Raw genomic sequence first — 21,113 nt, 5'->3', positions numbered from 1 at the left:
AATTAATGGTACAGTGGACACGAAGATGCAGCTGAGATGCAGAGCTGGGGATCACAGAGGGATTTGGTGGATTTTATATTGCATTTGGGGAGTTTTCCCGTGGACATTAAAAATAAATAAATAAGAACTCTGCACTTGGTCCCTGCCAGTGACAGGCTCAGGGCTCCCTACCCAGAGCAGCAGAAAGATGTGAGGCTCCACGTGCCAAAATAGCAAAAGAATTTGGGAGAAATTTGTTATTCACTGATTTTTTCCCCTACTGTGCAATGAGTTGAATGGGGATTTTTGCTGGTTGGGGCTAAAAATCTCAGATTTAGGATTATCCCCATTCTTACAGCCATGTCACTGCTTCATTTTATTGTACATTAAAAGAACTTTATATTAGACATGTTTCTATTAGACATGTTTCTATATTAGACATATTTCTATTCACTGCTTAATTTTATTGTACATTAAAAGAACTTTATATTAGACATGTTTCTATTAATTGTATTGATTGTATTTCTTATTAATGTTATATACATTCTATATATTATATATATAATATATATATATTAATATATAAAATATATATAAAATACATTTTATATAATATATAAATATATAAAATATATAAAATACATTTTATATTATATATATAAAATATATATTAATATATAAAATATATATAAAATACATTTTATATAATATATAATATATAATATATATTATATATAAAATATATAAAATACCTTTTATATAATATATATAATATAAAATATATAGTACATATTATACTACTATATATTGTATATATTGTATATATTGTATATATTGTATATATATATAAATAAATATAAATATAAATATAAAAATAAATATAAATATAAATATAAATATAAATATAAATATTATATATATATATATATATTATACTATACTACCTAATAAAAGTTCATTAACATATCCCAATCTCTTCATTGAAAACTATCATTTATCAGCTGGAAAAATCATCTCCATCTCCTGTGGAAGATTAACATCACTTTTGGCAGCTAAAACTCACTCAGCAGCAAGTTTCAAATTTCTTTCAGCCTCCATTGCTGCAGCTTTATTCTGTGTTATTCCCCTTCCTCGCTTGCAAATGAAATGTAAAGTTTGAAATTCAGGTTGTAAGAAAAAAAAAACAGCACAGGGACAAGGAATTTTCCAAGAAACTGAAAATCCACCAAGCTGATGGACTCAGCCTGGCAGGAGGAGCAGCAGGGGGGTGTGCACAAGCACCCAGGTGGGATTTTTCACCCTGGAAATCAGCACTGGGATGTTCAGTTTGCATCAGAAAAGTTCTTTTCCTTTGGAGAAGCACCCACAAAATTGTAGCAGCATTGCTAAAATCAGATGAGAGCCACTAAAAGTGGATAGGCAGCCCTAAAACTGCAGCAGCAGCCCCAAAACTGCACCAGCAGCCCCAAAAATGCAGCAGCAGCCCCGAAACTGCACCAGCATCCCTGAAACTGCACCAGCAGCCCCAAAACTGCACCAGCATCCCTAAAACTGCACCAGCATCCCTAAAACTGCACCAGCATCCCTAAAACTGCACCAGCATCCCTAAAACTGCAGCAGCAGCCCTAAAAATGCAGCAGCATCCCCAAAAATGCAGCAGCAGCCCTGAAACTGCACCAGCAGCCCCGAAACTGCAGCAGCAGCCCCAAAACTGCACCAGCAGCCCCAAAACTGCACCAGCAGCCCTGAAACTGCACCAGCATCCCTGAAACTGCACCAGCAGCCCCAAAACTGCACCAGCAGCCCTAAAACTGCACCAGCAGCCCCAAAACTGCACCAGCAGCCCCAAAACTGCACCAGCAGCCCCAAAACTGCAGCAGAATCCCTAAAACTGCACCAGCAGCCCCAAAACTGCAGCAGCAGCCCTTTTTTCCATCAGAAAAGTTCTTTTCCTCTAGGAATGCATGAACAGGTTGATCACCAGCTGCACTCTGCCACGGGGGACAAGATTTTCCTCCCCCAAAACCGCCCAGCACTCCCATTGCTTTCCTGTGTAATAATTCCCTCTTATCAATCAATTGATTGATAATTTTCTATTATAAACCAACCACTATTTTTATTATAAATCAATAATTTTCTGTTACAACCTGATCCTTTACTTTCTATTATAAAGTCCTTGACTTTCTATGTATTTCTATTATAAATCCATCAATAATTTCCTAAAATCAATCCAGATTTTTCTCCTATTAATCAACCCACTACTTTCAATTATGAATCAATCAACAAATTTCCCACTATAAATCAATCAACCCACAATTTTCCACCCCAAATCAGCCAATAAATTTTTATTAGGAGCAAACCAACTCCTGACTTGCTCTTCCAAATTGATCCATTGATCATTTGCTATTAGAACCCAATCGACCTTTGACTTTTGGAGTATCAATCAATCAATCAATCAATGGGTTTCACTCAGAGTGGATTAATTAGAATGAATTTGATGCTGGCTGAGTTCTGCTGGGCTGACAGCCCCCCACAGCCCCCAGCAGGTATTTCCAGCCACTGTGGCTCATCCCCACTGCCCTCAGCCCCAGGCATTCGTGAAATCTGCACAAAGAGGGGCTTGTTGAGAGCTGCAGCCTCCAGAAGCCGCAGGAAACAAAGGGGGGATTCTGTCTGCTGGGTCAGGGGGGGCTGCAGGGAGCCCCCAGCCCACAGCAGCCCCAGGGTGGGACAGGGGGAGCAGGTCCAGGGTGGGACAGGGGGAGCAGCCCCAGCACAGGGGGAGCAGCCCCAGGACAGCACAGGGGGAGCAGCCCCAGGGCGGGAAAGGGGGAGCAGCCCCGGGGCAGGACAGGAGGAGCAGCCCCAGCACAGGGGGAGAAGCCCCAGCACAGGGGGAGCAGCCCCAGGACAGGACTGGGGGAGCAGCCCCAGCACACGGGGAGCAGCCCCAGGGTGGGACAAGGGGAGCAGCCCCAGCACAGAGGGAGCAGCCCCAGGGGGAGCAGCCCCAGCACAGGGGGAGCAGCCCCAGGACAGCACAGGGGGAGCAGCCCCAGGACAGGACAAGGGGAGCAGCCCCAGGACAGGACAAGGGGAGCAGCCCCAGGACAGCACAGGGGGAGCAGCCCCAGGACAGCACAGGGGGAGCAGCCCCAGGGCGGGAAAGGGGGAGCAGCCCCAGCACAGGGGGAGCAGCCCCAGGACAGGGCACAGGGGGAGCAGCCCCAGGACAGGGGGAGCAGCCCCAGGACAGCACAGGGGGAGCAGCCCCAGGGCAGGGGGAGCAGCCCCAGGACAGCACAGGGGGAGCAGCCCCGGGCCGGGGAGGGGGAGCAGCCCCAGGACAGGGCAGGGGGAGCAGCCCCAGGAGATGGGGAGCAGCCCCAGGACAGGAGGAGCAGCCCCAGGGTGGGACAGGGGGAGCAGCCCCCAGGACAGGGGGAGCAGCCCCAGGGCAGGGGGAGCAGCCCCAGGGCAGGAGGAGCAGCCCCAGCACAGGAAAGGGGGAGCAGCCCGAGGACAGCACAGGGGGAGCAGCCCCAGGACAGCACAGGGGGAGCAGCCCCAGGGCAGCACAGGGGGAGCAGCCCCAGGGCAGGACTGGGTGTGGGGCACGGCTGGGGATGGCAGTGGTGCGAAGGGAATGAAATCCCACCGTGCAGTGGGGACTCAGCCCATCACCTGCCAGATTTACACCAGGTTTACCCAAACTACACCAGATTTACACCAGGTTTACCCAAACTACCCCAGAATTTACACCAGAATTTACACCAGATTTACACCAGATTTACCAGAATTTACACCAGATTTACCCAAACTACACCAGAATTTACACCAGATTTACACCAGTTTTCCAGAATTTACACCATATTTACCCGAATTACACCAGATTTACACCACACTTACCCAAATTTGCACCATATTTACCTGAATTACACCAGAATTTACACCAGATTTACACCAGGTTTACCAGAATTTACACCAGATTTATCTAAACTACATCAGAATTTACACCAGTTTTACACCACATTTACCAGATTTTACACCAGATTTACACCAGACTTACCAGAATTTACACCAGATGTACCAGAATTAACACCAGATTTACACCAGATTTACCTGAATTACACCAGATTTACCCAAATTACACCAGAATTTACACCAGATTTACACCAGATTTACCCAAACTACATCAGAATTTATACCAGATTTGCACCAGGTTTACCAGCATTTACACCATATTTACCCGAATTACACCAGATTTACACCAAATTTACCAGAATTACACCAGAATGACACCAGATTTACCAGAATTTACAGCAGATTTACACCAGATTTACCTGAATTACACCAGATTTACACCAAATGTACCACAATTTACACCAGATTTATACCAGATTTATACCAGATTTACCAGAATTTACACCAGATTTACACCACATTTACCAGATTTTACACCAGATTTACACCAGTTTTACCAGAATTTACACCACATTTACCAGAATTTACACCACATTTACCAGAATTTACACCAGATTTATACCACATTTACCAGCATTTACACCACATTTACTAGATTTTACACCAGAATTACACCAGATTTCCCAGATTTTCCACCAGATTTACACCACATTTCCCAGAATTTCACCAGAAGAACTGCAACACCAACTGAGGCACTGCCAATCCTTGAGCCCTTCCCCGTCCATCCCAGCCCTGCTGCACTGAGCCCCTCTCCAAGCACGATGAAGTCGGGGTGCAAACACCCCCAGGGATGAACAGGGAGAACAGCACTGGGAACTTCTCTGGCTTTTCTCCTTTTGAGCCAAATCCTGGATAAATGGTTGTAGGGAAAATAACCCCCCTGATGCTACTAAATCGCTTTATTTCGTGGTTTTAGCATAAATATTCTCACCAGGAGCTTCAGCTCCGCTGTTTGGGGTGTTAAATTTAAAAGGGAAAGAAGAGGGAAATGAAAAAAAAAACCCTTTTGGAGGTTGTTTAGGCAAGGAGGAATGATTGAGCACGGTACAGGGTGGGATTAAGGTGGCAAAGGTGGTGTTGAAAAGAAGGAGAAGCTCCCCCAACAGCAAGAGGTGGCTCCTGGTATGAGGAGAAAACACTCAAATGCTTCAAAAGAGTGAAAAAAAAACTTGATAAAAAGTGATGGTTGAGACAGTGGGGTTGAAAGGGGCCAGGTTTGGATGGGGGAAAAGGGAGGGAATGGGGAATAAAGCCATGGGGGCTCTGGGCTGGGGGAGGCACAGCCAGGAGCTGGAGGAGCAGCACTGGGAAGGGACAAATGGTGCTCAAAATGCATCAGAGCCCTGCAATTGCACGAGCAGCCTCAAAGTGGGAGAAGCACCCACAAAATTGCAGCAGCAGTGCTGAAATCAGATGAGAGGCACTAAAAGTGGATAGGCAGCCCTAAAACCGCAGCAGAATCCCTAAAACTGCAGCAGAATCCCTAAAACTGCAGCAGCAGCCCTAAAAATGCACCAGCAGCCCTAAAAAGGCATCAGTACCCCTAAAGTTAGACCAGCATCACTAAACTCACACCAGCAGCCCCAAAACTGCACCAGCATTCCTAAAATTACACCAGCATCCCCAAAAATGCACCAGCATCCTTAAAATTGTACCAGCATCCCTAAAACTGTACCAGGAGCCCTAAAATTGCAGCAGAATCCCCTAAAACTGCACCAGCATCCCCAAAAATGCACCAGCATCCCTAAAACTGCAGCAGCAGCCCTAAAACTGCACCAGCATCCCTAAAACTGCACCAGCACCCCTAAAACTGCACCAGCATTCCTAAAATTACACCAGCATCCCTAAAACTGCAGCAGCAGCCCTAAAACTGCAGCAGCAGCCCTAAAACTGCAGCAGCAGCCCTAAAACTGCACCAGCATCCCCAAAATGCACCAGCATCCCTAAAACTGCACCAGCAGCCCTAAAACTGCACCAGCAGCCCTAAAACTGCACCAGCATCCCTAAAACTGCAGCAGCATCCCCAAAACTGCACCAGCATCCCCAAAATGCACCAGCATCCCCAAAACTGCACCAGCAGCCCTAAAAATGCACCAGCATCCCTGAAACTGCATCAGTATCCCTAAAGTTAGACCAGCATCACTAAACTCACACCAGCAGCCCTAAAACTGCACCAGCATCCCTAAAACTGCAGCAGAATCCCTAAAACTGCACCAGCATTCCTAAAACTGCAGCAGCAGCCCTGAAACTGCACCAGCATCCCTAAAACTGCACCAGCATTCCTAAAATTACACCAGCAGCCCTAAAACTGCAGCAGCATCCCCAAAACTGCAGCAGCAGCCCTAAAAATGAACCTGCACCCTAAGATTGCAGCAGAATCCCTACAATTGCAGCAGCATCGTGAAAATGAGATCAGCATCCCCAAAGGCAGGTGAGCAGCCCTGAAGCTGCACCATGGCTCCTAAAACTGAAGGGGCGTCCCTAAAACTGCATCTCTGAACATTGCCCTGGCACTGCTAAAACTGGCACCAGCATCCCTGAAGTTGGAGAGGGATAAAACAAAATTTAAATCTAAAAATCCCATCAGCATCACCTTACAGGAAAACAACCCTCTGGTAGCATTGAGTATTTAATTCGTGTTATTATCTTGAATTATTTACTATTTATTGGTTATGGAGTATATATTACTATTTCTTTTTTATTTTGTTATTTATTTTTATTTCATTTTTTATGATAGTTAAGTTTGTTCTTTACCATCCCACTGACAAAGTGCCCCAGTTCATTATTTTTTGTTTTAAAGCAATTAATTAATTGCAGGACTTATGAGACCTTGGATCTGGCAGCAAGATATAAAGAAACCAATTTCTGCCCATAAATGCATTAAAAGACCTTTGCAGGCATTTTATAGAAATGGGATTTTCTTGGGATTGAGATCAAAAATAAGAAGAATTTATTTCTTTTTTATTTCTTTTTTTTTGTGTAACTCCTCCAGCAAAGTTCAGCTCCTCAGAATTCAGATTTTGGGGGGTTTTTTTTGAATAATTTTATTTAAATTGGGTGAGTCAGAGCAAGGTCAGGGAGGGGATGCAGGATGGTCTGGAGGGGAGCCTGAGCCAATTATTTATAATTATTTATAATTATTTATTATGAGCTGATGAAGGGGATAATAAAATACAAGACCTGGAGAGGGCTCAGCTCATCAGCCTCACTCACCAGGAGCCTCCCTTTGGACAGAGGCAGCAGAAGATTGTGGAAATAGGGGAAAATAGGAAATAGGGGGAAAGGAGGAAAAGCAAGCAGGGAAAAGAGGAAAATCAAATAAAATCAAAGACAGAAAAGGAGGAAAATCAAGGAGGGGAAAGGAGGAAAATCAAACAAAATCAAGCAGGGGAAAGGAGGAAAAACAAGCAAGGAAAAGAGGAAAATCAAGCAGGGAAAAGGAGGAAAATCAAGCAAGGAAAAGAGGAAAATCAAACACAGAAAAGGAGGAAAATCAAGCAGGGGAAAGGAGGAAAATCAAGCAAGGAAAAGAGGAAAATCAAACAAAATCAAGCAGGGAAAAGGAGGAAAATCAAGCAGGGGAAAAGAGGAAAATCAAACACAGAAAAGGAGGAAAATCAAGCAGGGGAAAGGAGGAAAATCAAGCAGGGAAAAGGAGGAAAATCAAGCAGGGAAAAGGAGGAAAATCAAACAAAATCAAGCAGGGAAAAGGAGGAAAATCAAGCAGGGAAAAGGAGGAAAATCAAGCAAGGAAAAGGAGGAAAATCAAGCAAGGAAAAGAGGAAAATCAAACACAGAAAAGGAGGAAAATCAAGCAGGGGAAAGGAGGAAAATCAAACAAAATCAAGCAGGGGAAAGGAGGAAAATCAAGCAGGGAAAAGAGGAAAATCAAACAAAATCAAACACAGAAAAAGAGGAAAATCAAGCAGGGAAAAGGAGGAAAATCAAGCAGGGAAAAGGAGGAAAATCAAACAAAATCAAACACAGAAAAGGAGGAAAATCAAGCAGGGAAAAAGAGGAAAATCAAACAAAATCAAACATGGAAAAGGAGGAAAATCAAGCAGGGAAAAAGAGGAAAATCAAACAAAATCAAACATGGAAAAGGAGGAAAATCAAGCAGGAAAGGAGGAAAATCAAGCAGGAAAAGAGGAAAATCAAATAAAATCAAAGACAGAAAAGGAGGAAAATCAAGCAGGGGAAAGGAGGAAAATCAAGCAGGGAAAAGAGGAAAACCAAGCAGGGGAAAGGAGCAAAATCAAACAAAATCAAACACAGAAAAGGAGGAAAATCAAGCAGGGGAAAGGAGGAAAATCAAGCAGGGAAAAGGAGGAAAATCAAGCAGGGAAAGGAGGAAAATCAAACAAAATCAAACATGGAAAAGGAGGAACATCAAGCAGGGAAAAGGAGGAAAATCAAGCAGGAAAAGAGGAAAATCAAGCAGGAAAAGAAGAAAATCAAGCAGGAAAAGAGGAAAATCAAACAAAATCAAACATGGAAAAGGAGGAAAATCAAACACAGAAAAGGAGGAAAATCAAGCAGGAAAAGAGGAAAATCAAGCAGGAAAAGAGGAAAATCAAGCAGGAAAAGAGGAAAATCAAGCAGGAAAAGACTTTTTTCCTGGGGTAGCATCAAAATCTCTTTGCAGGCTCCCAGCTCAGCACCAGGAGCACTGAGATGGAGAAATCAGCAGCTTGGAGCAATAAATTCCCTTTGAAATGCATTGCTCAGGACACTGGAAAGGTCTGAAGTGCTTTACATGCAGCAGCACCTGGGGATTCACCAGGGCCAAAAAAGAAAATTTAAAAGGGCAGAAAAGGAAAAAAATAGGAGTGAGAAATACAGAGGGGAAAAGGGAAAAAATATTAAATATTCCACTTTTTTTAGGGGAAAAAGAAAAAGGAAAACAAAGCAAAAAGGGGAAAAGACTTTAAAGACTTTTAAAAGGTAAAGAAGGAAAATAACAACAATCAAGGAAAAAATGAAACAGAAAAAGGAAAATATTTTAAAAGAAGGAAAAAAAGAAAGAAAATATAGGAGAAAACAAAAAAGGAACTACTGAACAAGGGAAAAGGGGAAAAAATAAAAGATGGAAAGAAAGAAGACAAAGGAAAATAGTAAAAAAAAATAAAGGAGAAAAGGTGGAAAAGGGGGGGGGAAAAAGAAGAAAAGAGGGAGAGGAAGGGGGGAAAGGAGGGGAAAATGGGAAAAAGGAAAACAAAATCAGCTTTTGCTGACATGGAAAATTTCCAAGGGGTTGAAGCTGTGAGCCAGGGCTGAAGGGTCCTGGGGAGGCTGAGGCTGCTCCTGCTCCCTGCCGGGATTTCCCTCAAACCCCACTCCCAAACTCATCTTCAACCAAACACCAAACGGGGCAGGAAATAAAATAGAAGCTTCCCATGGCTGGGCCAAAATTGGGATTATTTTTAATTGGCTTTCAGAGATTGCTGGCAGGGCTCCAGGCAGGCAGCACAGCCAGGCCAGGGAGAGCCTGGCCAAAAGCTCTGGGTTCAGTAATAACATTTTTCATCGTTTCTGTAACACCTTGTAAAGCCAAAAGCTCCGCATTGAACAGCACTGGGGAATTTTTTTCCCTCGACACAAGTTGGGTTTCACTCTCTCTCTCCTCCACCTGCACCAAAATAATCTGATTTTTGGGGAGCATCAGCAGTGCTGCAAAGCTAAGCCTGAGGGTTTATGGCTTTTTGGTGAGGCTATGTGGATATTTGGGTTTTTGCTTTGTAAGGGAGGGATGGGACAGGTGGCACAGAATGCTGAAAAGGTGAGGGAAGCATGGCCTGGAAAATGAAAGGCAAGGTAAAAAAAATCAAATAGTGATAAAGCAGAAAAAATGAAATAAAAGTTAAAAAAATTAATAAAACAATAACAAAAACTGAGCAATAATAAACAATAATAAAACAATAATAAACAATAATAAAACAATAATAAACAATAATAAAACAATAATAAAACAACAATAAAATAAAAGAATACAACAATAAAAGAAAACAATAATAAGCACCCTGAGCTCACCAGGTGCTTATTAACTAAACCAGTTAATCTAAAATAAAAAAAAATTAAATAAGAGGAAATAATAACAAGAAAACAAACAAACAAAAAAAAACTAAATAGGATGGAATTAAAATTAAATTAAAATAAAGTAATAAGTAATTACTTCTTAAAACTTGTGGCCATGGTGCTTTGGGAAGTGGTTTAGTGGCAGATCTCACAGCTGCACCCAATGGTCTTGAAGGCCTTTTGCAACCCAACTGTTTAACAAACACAAATAACCAGAGCTGGGACTACCCAGGGTTTGTGCTCCTCTTTGGAAGAGGAAAAGCCAAAAAAATAGGATAGAACCAAGCAGTTGGGGAGCACTGAGGCCAAAATCCCTTCTTATTTCTACAGCTGCAAAGCACAGCTGGGCAAAGGCAGCCTCAGCCCCTGGGGCCAGGGCTCCACCCCTCCAGGACAAGGCTTTGCCCATGGGCATCACCTGCAGCACCCCCCAGGCCTTTCAAGGCTGGAGGCAGAGATAAACCCGAGTTGAAATTTAATTGAGGATTAATTCCCATCCTTCTGGATTATTATTTGGAGCCGGCGTCTTAATGATCTGACTAATGACGCTGGGAATTCATTTATTTGGGGGCTAATTAGAGGGCATTTGGTAACACCCTCTTTGGTGGTGGCAAAAATTATTTGGGAATCAAGTATTCGACAGTGCATGGGATGTTAAATGGAACTGGGAATTGTCTGCATCCAGTAAATTATCCCACCACCACCCCGAAAAGTCAGATTTCCCCAAAGAGTCAGATTTCCCCAAAGAGTCAGACTTCCCCAAAGAGTCAGATTTCCCCAAAAAGTCAGATTTCCCCAAAAAGTCAGATTTCCCCTTGCTGCAGTGAAGTGAGGATGGGCAGTCAGTGGGGACAGGGTGCTGGGATGCATCAGCCTAAAACAAAGATGATCCTGCTGCTTGATCCCCAGATGCCAAATCTCCCTTAGTTTCTCCCAAAAACTGTGGCCAGAGTTTCCTCCTGACTTTAGCAAGCCTGGGCTGTGCCCCTTGCACCCCTCCCACCCCATCCCCTCTCCTCATTTCACCGATTCCTTCACGCCCCAGCAGCTCCCAGCAAAATCAACTGTGCCAAACTGGGGTGTCCCAGCAGCCCAGGGTCATTTTCTCCATCTCTTCAGGAAATATCCCAAGAATCCATCCCACAAACCCAAGCAGGATGCAGATGGTACCCAGAGGGGCAGCCCTGCACCCTTGAGGATGAGGATGGATGGATGAAGGATCACTTCCCAGCAGGACCAAATCAATGCTTAAGTTTTGTGGGAGGACAAAAACAACCCTGTTATCACTCAGAGATTTATGGGTGCTGTCCATCAGCTTGGGAAAAAAGACAAGAAGTAATTCAGAAGTTCCCTGGAAAAGGCAAAATCACCCAAAATCCAAAGCTGCCCCATGAGGCTCTTGTTTTATCCTTGAGTTGGAAAAAGAGTTATTCCTGATGTGCCAGAGGGGTAAAACACTCTTCTCCCAATACAACTTCATGCATTTAATCCTTTTAATTTCCTTTAAAAAAAAAAACTTAAGGAAAAAATATGAGATTTCCTTAGAATAGGTGACTTCCTTAAAAAAAAAAAAATAAACACTTCTCCCTAAAAAAAAAAAAAAGATTTCCCTTAAAAAGCGTAACTTTTTAAAAAGGCAATGTCCTTAAAGAGAGATTTCCATAAAAAATAATATTTCCTTTATTTCCCCCTCCCAAAAACGATGGAGGGAAAATGGAATATGTTCCTGCAAGCTCAGTGGGGAAGCTCAGCATCAGTTTTCTCCCTGTTTTTTCCCTCACCCCATGATATCAGGGAGTGTTTAATGTTATTTATAAATACATATCTAATATTATAAAAATCTCAGGTTCAAGTGAAGGGGTTGATGGGCTGGCTTTGGGGGGCAAGGGCTGCAAAATGCCTTAAAAAGCCCAATTTTGGGATGCTAAGGAACAGAGCATCTCCTTCTCTTCCTGACACTGCCAGCTCCCCTATTAACCTCTCCTGTAATTAGCCTCAAGCAATTAACTTTTGCTCCTAACGAAAGAATCTCAGTGCAGGGAGTTAAATAAAATAGGAGGGAGGAGGGGAAAAAAAAAATAAGGGGGAATCCTGATCCCATCATCCGCCTGCTCCATATAACTTAAAATCAAAACAAGGCGCTGCTTTTTCACCCAAATCTCCCAAAATCCAACTGATTCATCCAAACCCCTCTCCCCATCCACATGAGGCTGGAAAGAGCCCCCCAAACATCAGACCCCAAAGGTTTTGGGGTTTTTTTTTTTTTTCAGGGAGCACCCACTTTTCCACAAGGGGATGATGCCAGCCACACCGAGTCAGCAGTTTTGGAGGCAGGATGTCCAAAAGTTTCATCAAATCCAGGTCCTCTGAGCCACACTGCTTTTCCCCACTCCAACCCCAAAACCTTCCAGGATTTAAAAGCAAAATAAGTCGAAAAAAGCCAAATTAAGCCATTTCCTCTTCTATTTTCTGCTTCTCCCCGGCAGACAGCTGTCCCGCATCCCAGCCAAAAATAATCCATCCCCCCCCTTTCCTCCATCTAATCTCCCCGGCTGGGAGTTTGAAAATATCCTGCCGGGTTTAGGGTTTCCCGTTACCCGGTGGGCGGCGAGATAGTGGGAAAAAAGATCCTTGGGAGCGAGAAAAACCGGGAAGAGCCCAAACAAAGAGCCCGAGCCCAAGTTGAGCTTGGACACCTGGCGAGGGCTGGGATGAAGTGGAGGGACACCCCAAAGGCTCGGCAAAACTTCCCCGAGTCGCACAATGCCACCGGCGGAGCCACCCTCCCGCAGACGGAAATGCAACCAAAAATTGCAGGATAAATTTCAAATAATAATAATTATTATGATGATGATGAAGAAGAAGCCCTCCCTGCATTGCTGCAGAGCCACTAAAAGGGATTCCTGGAGTATTCATCCAACTCCGTGGGATGGGGGGAGCTGCCAAGGGGTCCCGCGGAGCGCTCCAGGGGGAAGGGGGTGCCCTGGGGGAAATGGGGCGCGCCAGGAGAAGGCGGCACCCGGGGGATCTCGGGGGGCACGGGGGGTTTGTCCCGGGAGAGCCGGCGGGATGCGGCATTGCTGCCAGGGCCACGCTCGGGCACTGGCGGCGAGCCCGCATGAGGCCCTGCGGGGTGGCACCGCTGTCCCCCGGCCCAGCGGCTGCCCCGGGGGCACCCCGAGCTCCCCGGGTGCTTTGCACGGCCGGGACGCCGCAGATAAACGGAACGGCCCCAGCACCGCCCGCTGCAGCCCCCCAGGCACCCGGATCGGGGGGAACTTGCCGGGCTCCGAACGCCCCGGGCCGGGGGCTCCGGCCCTCCCGGGGGCCGTGACCAGCTGAGGGGGGCTCCAGCCCTCCCGGGGGAGCCATGGCCACCTGAGGGGGGCTGCAGCCCTCTGAGGGGGAGCCATGGCCAGCTGGGGGGCTGCAGCCCTCTGAGGGGGAGCCATGGCCAGCTGGGGGGCTCCAGCCCTCTGAGGGGGAGCCATGGCCAGCTGGGGGGCTCCAGCCCTCCCGGGGGAGCCATGGCCAGCTGAGGGGGGCTGCAGCCCTCTGAGGGAGAGCCATGGCCAGCTGAGGGGCTCCAGCCCTCTGAGGGGGAGCCATGGCCAGCTGGGGGGCTCCAGCCCTCCCGGGGGAGCCATGGCCAGCTGGGGGGGGCTGCAGCCCTCTCCGGGGGTGGTGGCCAGCTGAGGGAGGCTGGCACCCCGGGAGAGGGCTGAGGGGATGAGGTTCGCAAGGGGCCGGGGGGCTCCAGCCCCCGGGGAGGGCTCAGCGAGCGGCCCGAGGGCCGGGGCAGCCCCGCCAGGAGCGCTCCCGACGCTCGGGGCTCCGCGGCCGGCCCCGCTCACGGCAGCGAGCACGGGGGTGCGATCCCGGGGGGGCGCTGGGAGGAGGGGGCGGGGGGGGGTCTGCAGCCGGCCGGGGGTCGCAGCCCCGCTACAAGCACGGCAGGCGGGAGGAGGCTGCAACCGGCCGTGGCCGTGGGGTACGGCCCCCCAAAAGCCCCGCCAGCCTCCCGGGCTCTGCGAGCGGCGGCTGCAACTTGTATGGGGGGGCTGCAACCTTCGGGCTGGGGGTGCGCGACCCGCAGCCACCGGACACCCCCGGATGGCCGCAGCCGGCCGGGGGATGGGGAGCAGGGGGTGCAGCCCGCTCCGATCGCTGCGTGCCCCCAGAAGCACCGCGCCCGGCCGAGGGGGGCACGGCGGAGAACCGCAGCGGCACGGCCGGCCGGTGGGCAGCCCGCAGGGGGAACCGGACACCGGGCACGGACAGCCGCGCTGCCCCGGCCCCGCACGGCCGGGAAGGCGGCGGGAACGGCAAGTTACTTCCCACACCGGAGGGGATGGGGGCTGGGGGGTGTCCCCGTCGCAGCCGCCGCACGTGCCCCGCCGCCCGCGCCGCTTTGTCCGCCGGGCTCCGCGGCTCCGCCCGCCCCCGCGCGGCGGCCCCGCCGTGAGTGACAGCCCTACCTGCCCGCCAATCTTCATCACACCGACACCGGCCTGACAGCGCGGCCGCCGCTCGCCGCCCGCCCGCCCGCCCGGCCCCGCCGCGCCGCCGCCGACAGGCCCCGCCCACCGCCCGCAGTGACACGCCCCCCACGCCGAGCCACGCCCCTACGAGCCCGCCCCAGCGCTTGGCCACGCCCCCTCGGCGCTGCCCTTAGCGCCCCCTGCTGGCCGGCGCTGCTGCGCCCCCCGCCCCAAACGGAGCCGCCCCCCCCCACCCCCGGACCCCCGAACCCCCCGGGTGTGCCCGGGACAGCGCTCGGACCCTACCCCGGCCGACCCTGCCCCTGCTGCCCTCAGCCCGATCCCCCCCAGCACACCTGCCTCCCCAGCAGCATCCCTCCCCCGGTTTATCTCCCAAATATACTGCCCCGCACCCCCCCACATATTGCCCCAACGCATTTTATACTCCCTAACACATATTGCCCCTAACACATATTGCCCCTAACACATATTGACCCCCAACACATATTGCCCCCAACACATATTGCCCCTAACACATATTGCCCCTAACACATATTGCCCCTAACACATATTGACCCCCAACACATATTGCCACCCCCAACACATATTTCACCTCCAGCAGCACCTTCTCCCCTCCATATTTCCGCACCCCCCTCCCCTCAAATGCTTTTGCCATCCCAGATTCAGAGCCAGCCTCGGTGGCCTTGGTGACCCCGACTCCCACCCCGGAGTCCCCCCTCCATCAATCCCCCCATGGGGGTCACCAAACCTGTCCATCCCCCAGCACAACCTTGACATTTAGGGTACCCAGTGAAATCCCACCCCAAACCCCTCCTGGGTTATCCCCCAAGCAAAACACTCTTATTTTGGAAATATCTGTTAATTACTGTTAATTTGGGGGGGGGGCTCCTATCTGAGCATCCTCAACCCAAATTTTGGTCTGAATGAGACATCAGCAGCCCTTCTCTCTCCCAAAGACCTGAAGATGAGATTTCCCTGGAATCCCAGTCATTGGGAGCACTGGGTCCTACAGCCAAATTTTCCCACATTTTATTGCAAAAGCTACAGGGACAGATTTTTCTGGATCAGTCTGGCCATAGTTTTTTTCTCCCAATTTTCCATCCCCCTCCCTAATGAAAAATCCCATCAAGAACAGATTTAATGAGAAGTGCTGAATTTCTGCCCATTTCCTAAAGATATTGGGTGGGGGTCAGAGTCACTCAAAAGAGCCCCAGAATTCCTTTGGAATAGGTTAATAGGATAAGGAATAAGTTAAAACTGGCTCCAAAGAGTTACAGAGGGATGCCAGCCAGGGGCACTAAATGGTGTGTAAGGGATGGCCATGGGGTCAGAGATGCAAGGGGAAAGGTGAACAAACAAATTAAATTTAAGGCCAGGAACCCACAACAATTTGATTTTTTTCTACAGTTTTCCAGAACAAATGACCTCTTGAAAAAAATCAGCATTCCTAAATCCCTCCTTTTAGTTTATCCCAAAAATAAGTCCATCCAGAAAATATTTGCTCCACTGTTTGTACTTCCTGCTTGGGAGCAGGCTCTAAAACACACTGATGTCCTTTGGGTTGGCCAATGAAGAGCAAGGGAAAATAGATGGCTCCCCCTTGGAATCCATCAATAAAATCACAGAGAGATGCAGGGGCTGGTTGGGATGAATCTCACCCACTCCCCTCCAAAAAGAAATAAAAAAAAAACCACTGCATTGCATCACTGAGAAAACCAGCAGGAACTCAGAGCATCCCCCCAGTCCTTGGGAGATGTTGGAATGATTTATAGGAATTTCTTGCCTTGTAAATCAGCCAGCAGGACGTTTTTCCCCTCCCTTATTACTATTCCACAGAAGCGAGCAAAGATGAGGAGCCATAAAGCTGTCGCCGGTTGTTTCAACCAGCTGGGGATGCCAGACAGAAAATATTTTGGGTTTTGCAGAGGCTGGAGAAGTGGAAAGGAAGAGAGGAGGGGAGGCAGATGGAAAAGCCATCACTGTGATATCAAAGGACCCCTGGATCATCCACACTTGGCATCTCATCTTCCTCATGTCTCATCTTGGAAAACAGGGATGTAAAAGAGCAGGCACATGTGGGGCGTATTTTAAGCTACATCACTGCCAAAAATATCCAAGAGCTCAAAATTTTAGGGTTCTCTTGGTGCAGGGATATTTCTTCTGAAGCCAGCAGCAACAAGCTCCTCACATTCATTCCTCAAGCATCCCAAGTTCCTTCCTCAAGGATCCCACATCTGATCCTTGAACATCCCACATTTGGTCCTTGAATATCCCACTTTTGATCCTTGAATTTCCCACATCTGATCCTTGAATGTCCCACATTTGATCCTTGAATTTCCCACATCTGATCCTTGAATTTCCCGCTTTTGGTCCTTGAATATCCCACTTTTTATCCTTGAATATCCCACATTCACTCCTTGGACATCCCTCATTTATCTTCCCCAATCTGCTGCCCAATTGCCAAAGCAATTCCTCCACTGGTTTTGGAATTTCACTTTTAAACTCCAGGGAAAGTATCCAGGCCCAGATTTTTCCTTCACAAAGGCAAAAAGCTGCTTCTTCCCTGGAGAGTTTTTTCCAGAGGTTAATTATCATCAATTATTATGCCTGGTTAAAAAAATACATTTCCCATTTGGATTGGCCACTTCATCACCCAGCCGTGGGAGCTTGCTGGAATTTTTTTGGTGATAAATTAAAATTCTCTCACACTCGATCTCATAGTTCTTTTCCCCAGGAGGGAGGAAAAAAAAGGGAAAAAAAAAGGCATTTTTCTGCTGCAACAGGTCATTACTGAGTGATTTTTTTTTTTTGGTCAGGTCTCATCCCACGAACCCTGAGCCTCCAGATCTCCAGGACCTGCATCCCTACTGAGAAGAGTTTGGGTACCTGCTGACTTCTTCCACCCTGGGCTGCAGCTGGAAGGGATGTCCAGGCCCCAAAACCAGGAAAACCTCCTTCAGACACTTCTCCCATCCCTATCCCAATCCAGATTGCTGGAAAACCTCCCTGAAATTAAACCCCTCCACTAAAAATTCCCCCAAATTCTGGGGGTTGTGCCATTTCCATGCCCCAGGCTGGAGCATGGGCATCTCAGGGAGATTTTTTCGCTTGTGTGAAGTCAGTGTTGTAAATATATAATTGCCACAAACTCACTGGAACTTATTCCAGAGGACATGGACGGGTCCTTTCCAAGAGAGACGAGTACTGGGAGCAGGTTTGATAAAATATTAAACATTTGGCAAGAGCAGCGACACACATAACCAGCAATATTTACATTTTTACATAACAGGCTTCAGGAGAAAACAAATTACATAAAATATAGAGGTTTAGTCTCCATCATTTCACTGCTCCTCCATAAATAATTCAATTCTCTTTCCAAGATTGTATTATTGCTCGTGTCGGATTTCTCTAAGAAAAACTGTGATGGGATTCTCTGCAAGATGCAAAAGAGCAAAAAACTGAGTAAATTATTCAAAAATGGATGTTCAAAACAAGGCAGGGTTTTGGGACATTTCCTTGAGGCTGAGCCTGGCTTAAGCCCTTGGCTCAGCCTGAAGGAAATTGGAGCAGGTTGGAGGGGTCCAATGTCCCCTCCAAATTACAGGGAGGGTGTCCAACCCCTCAGGAGTTAAAAGATGCTGCAAAGAAATCCCTAAAGACAATTTAGGATATTTTTAGGCAGGGTGTTTCTCCAAATTGTCCCAGTGGTACCCACCCGCCCTTCATCCCTCTGGCTCAGGCACCACACTTGGAGCTGGCCATGATGGGCAAAGGAAATCACTCATTAAAATTTTGGATTTTTAGGAGATATTTAAGGACATGAATATTTTCCTACACCTTTCCAAACCCTCTCCAGCAATAAGTTTCAAGGAGTGAGAAGAAAATTCAGCATCAAGCAAAGCAGCCTTAAAAGCCACAGAGGGACCATCCACACAGACAGCTGCCTGTCCAAACCCAACAATGCTTGTGCCAAAACTGGGATGAAATTAAAAGATTCCCCAAATTTTAACTGTTTAGTTCATGGAAGATTTCTGTATAACTTGATTTTCCCTCCATTTTTGGTACTTCACTCACAGGACAACTCCTCCTTTTACCTGCGCACATGATTTTCCTGGGAATAATAAGATTTAAAACACCAAGACAACAATGTTATTTTTGAAGCCACCGTGCATTTTAAATGATCTCAGACACACAAACAAGCATGTAATTTCACAAGAACTAATAGATAAATAGATGGGAGAATATAATTAAGGGGTTTATCAATAATCCATGGGGACAAGGAGGATACATTAAGAATCAGTGATCAGTGCCAGCATGGCTCTATATTCCCAGAGGTTTTCCTATGCAAGATTAAATAAGATTAAGTTTATTTCTTGTGAGAGATTGATGGCTTGATAAAAAAGAAAGCTAAAGCCAAAACAAAGGATTTTTCCCCATCAATGGGGGAAAATCCACCAAGCAGCTGGGATTGAGTGGGAAAAGATCTAAAAAATGGGATTTCTCCCCTCCCCACACTGGCTGAGTGGGGGTTGGTGATGGTTTCTTGAGCCAGGAAAGCATTTTGGGGTCCTTCCAGAGGGCAAGTGGTGGATAAATGGCAGGTTATATATATTTTGATTAGAAAATCCCTGCTGCCAACTTACTCCTCTTAAATGTTTAATTTCAAGGCATAATAAGTCCTCAGCTGGTTTTTGCTGCTCCTTCAGGCTCTCCTGTGCAAAGTTACTGAAAGCATCTGACTGACTGATCCTTTCCCAAGCATTTCCAGGGATAAATAGAAAAAGAAGGCTCTGGATGTTTAAAGTGACTTACCTCCAGCACCTGGGCAGGCTTTGGAGTCTATTTTCCAGAGGCAATATCAGCTGATTGAGATAGAGATGGGCTGGAGGGATACCCATGGGGGGAAATAAAAATTAGAAATAATTGTAAAAAATGTAAAAATTACAAAAATATAAAAATTGTAAAAATATAAAAATTATAAAAATATAAAAATTATAAACATTATCAAAATTATTAAAAATATATAAATTTTAAAAATAAAACTTAAAATATTAAAATATTAAAAGTATAGAGACATAAAAATATAAAAATAGTAAAAAATTAGAATATAAAATTATAGAAATATGAAATGTATATAAATATTAAAATTATAAAAATATTAAAGTTATAAATATTATTTTAAACTATAAAAATTATAAAATTATAAATAACTCTAAAACTAAACCCTGTGCAAATACTGCATAACCAAAACCAGGGCTGGTCAATAGGCTGAGCTCCCCTCCAATTTCTGTTCTCCTTGGACACCTGCAGTACCTGACAAACACAGTGTGGAGATGCTGATCCTGCCCTTTTAACATTTTGACTCCACCTGAGATGTTTCTTCACCTTGGCTGGGCTCTGGTGCTCGTTCCCCATCCTCTTTTGGGTCCAGCCCACGATGGGAGTTCCACCTTCACCTGCAGCTCCTCACTGAGCCATGGCAGCCCCAGCCTGGCTTCCCAGGAGCTGCTGAAGGGAGAAGCACAGAGATGGTCACAACTCTTTAAAGATGCAAATTGAGAAGCAGCCATCATAACAAGAGAGCTCTGCTAATTCTCTTACAAGTATGCAGATTTCGATGCTGACTTTTCCTAGGCTTATTTGTTTTATTTAGCAATAAATTTAATACCAGCTCCCTGAAGCAAGGAGACAGATGGACTATAAACTTTGAATTTTGAGTAGTTTTACTTTCTTAGGTTCATGTAATCTTTGATGTCTTCTGAAATTACATCTTGGAAAGTTCTCAGGGATTGAATTCTGCTTTTTTACAGCCCTCAAAGCCATTTGATTAGCCAGCTTTTAATTTTTTTTCTTGTACAGGTTACCTGAAGGATCTTAAATACCATCTCAGTGATTCATATCCTTGGCTGCCAGAGCTGTCTCAGGGAGTTGCCAGTGGACCTGAGAAAACCAAAGCACTGCATAATATCTTCTCTGCAGGCAAAGGAAAGCAAAATAAGCTTTATGCATCCTTTGGGATGGAAAACTTCTGAGATCTGAGACCAAAACCCCTGGGCTGAAATAAAATGGTGCCCTTGCAGAACACAGGGAAACTGGGGTGGGGTTTTGGGAGGACCACGAAGTCACAATGCAGCAGGAAGGATTCATCTCCTTTTTTCTTTTTTTATTTTGTCTTGGGTTTAGTTTTTTGGGTTTTGTTGGTTTTTTGTTTTTTTTTTTTTTTTGCCATCCACCAGCAATTGAAAAAATTAGGTTGCAAATGAGGAGAAATGAGAGGCTGGTGCAGCCTTGGGCAGCCCCTCGAGGAGGGTGGTCTCCATCCTTCAGTGGTCCACACCGGTGGTGGGATGAAGCCATGAGTTGATTGAACACCATGAAGGTCAGATCCACAAGAACATCCCTTCTGCCAACAACCCTGAAGGTGTGAGAAAATTCAAAATTTAATCTGGAGGTATAAAAAACCATCCCATGTGCTCAGGAGTCAGGGAGAGCTGAAGTTAAAGGTATGACTGCAACTTTTGAAGGTAACTGCTTCAACCCAGCAGATCTCAGCCCACCCGGGTCCCATCACAA

At 46.4% G+C, this 21,113-nt stretch overlaps 1 protein-coding gene across 1 annotated transcript in view; it reads right to left on the bottom strand.

Annotated features, from left to right (window-relative positions):
- The window catches only part of PKNOX2 (PBX/knotted 1 homeobox 2), a 106,234-nt gene extending 91,649 nt beyond the window's left edge, over positions 1-14,585 (bottom strand). Inside the window, 1 exon segment of the mRNA XM_054517119.1 lies at positions 14,517-14,585. The gene's annotated coding sequence lies outside the window, so the exon portion shown is untranslated.
- Positions 14,586-21,113: the final 6,528 nt, after the last annotated feature.

The sequence above is a fragment of the Molothrus ater genome, chromosome 22 (genome assembly GCF_012460135.2).
Source record: "Molothrus ater isolate BHLD 08-10-18 breed brown headed cowbird chromosome 22, BPBGC_Mater_1.1, whole genome shotgun sequence".
Lineage (NCBI taxonomy): Eukaryota > Metazoa > Chordata > Aves > Passeriformes > Icteridae > Molothrus > Molothrus ater.
Note: the sequence above shows the minus strand (reverse complement) of the source record. Positions and strands in the feature narration are given on the sequence as shown.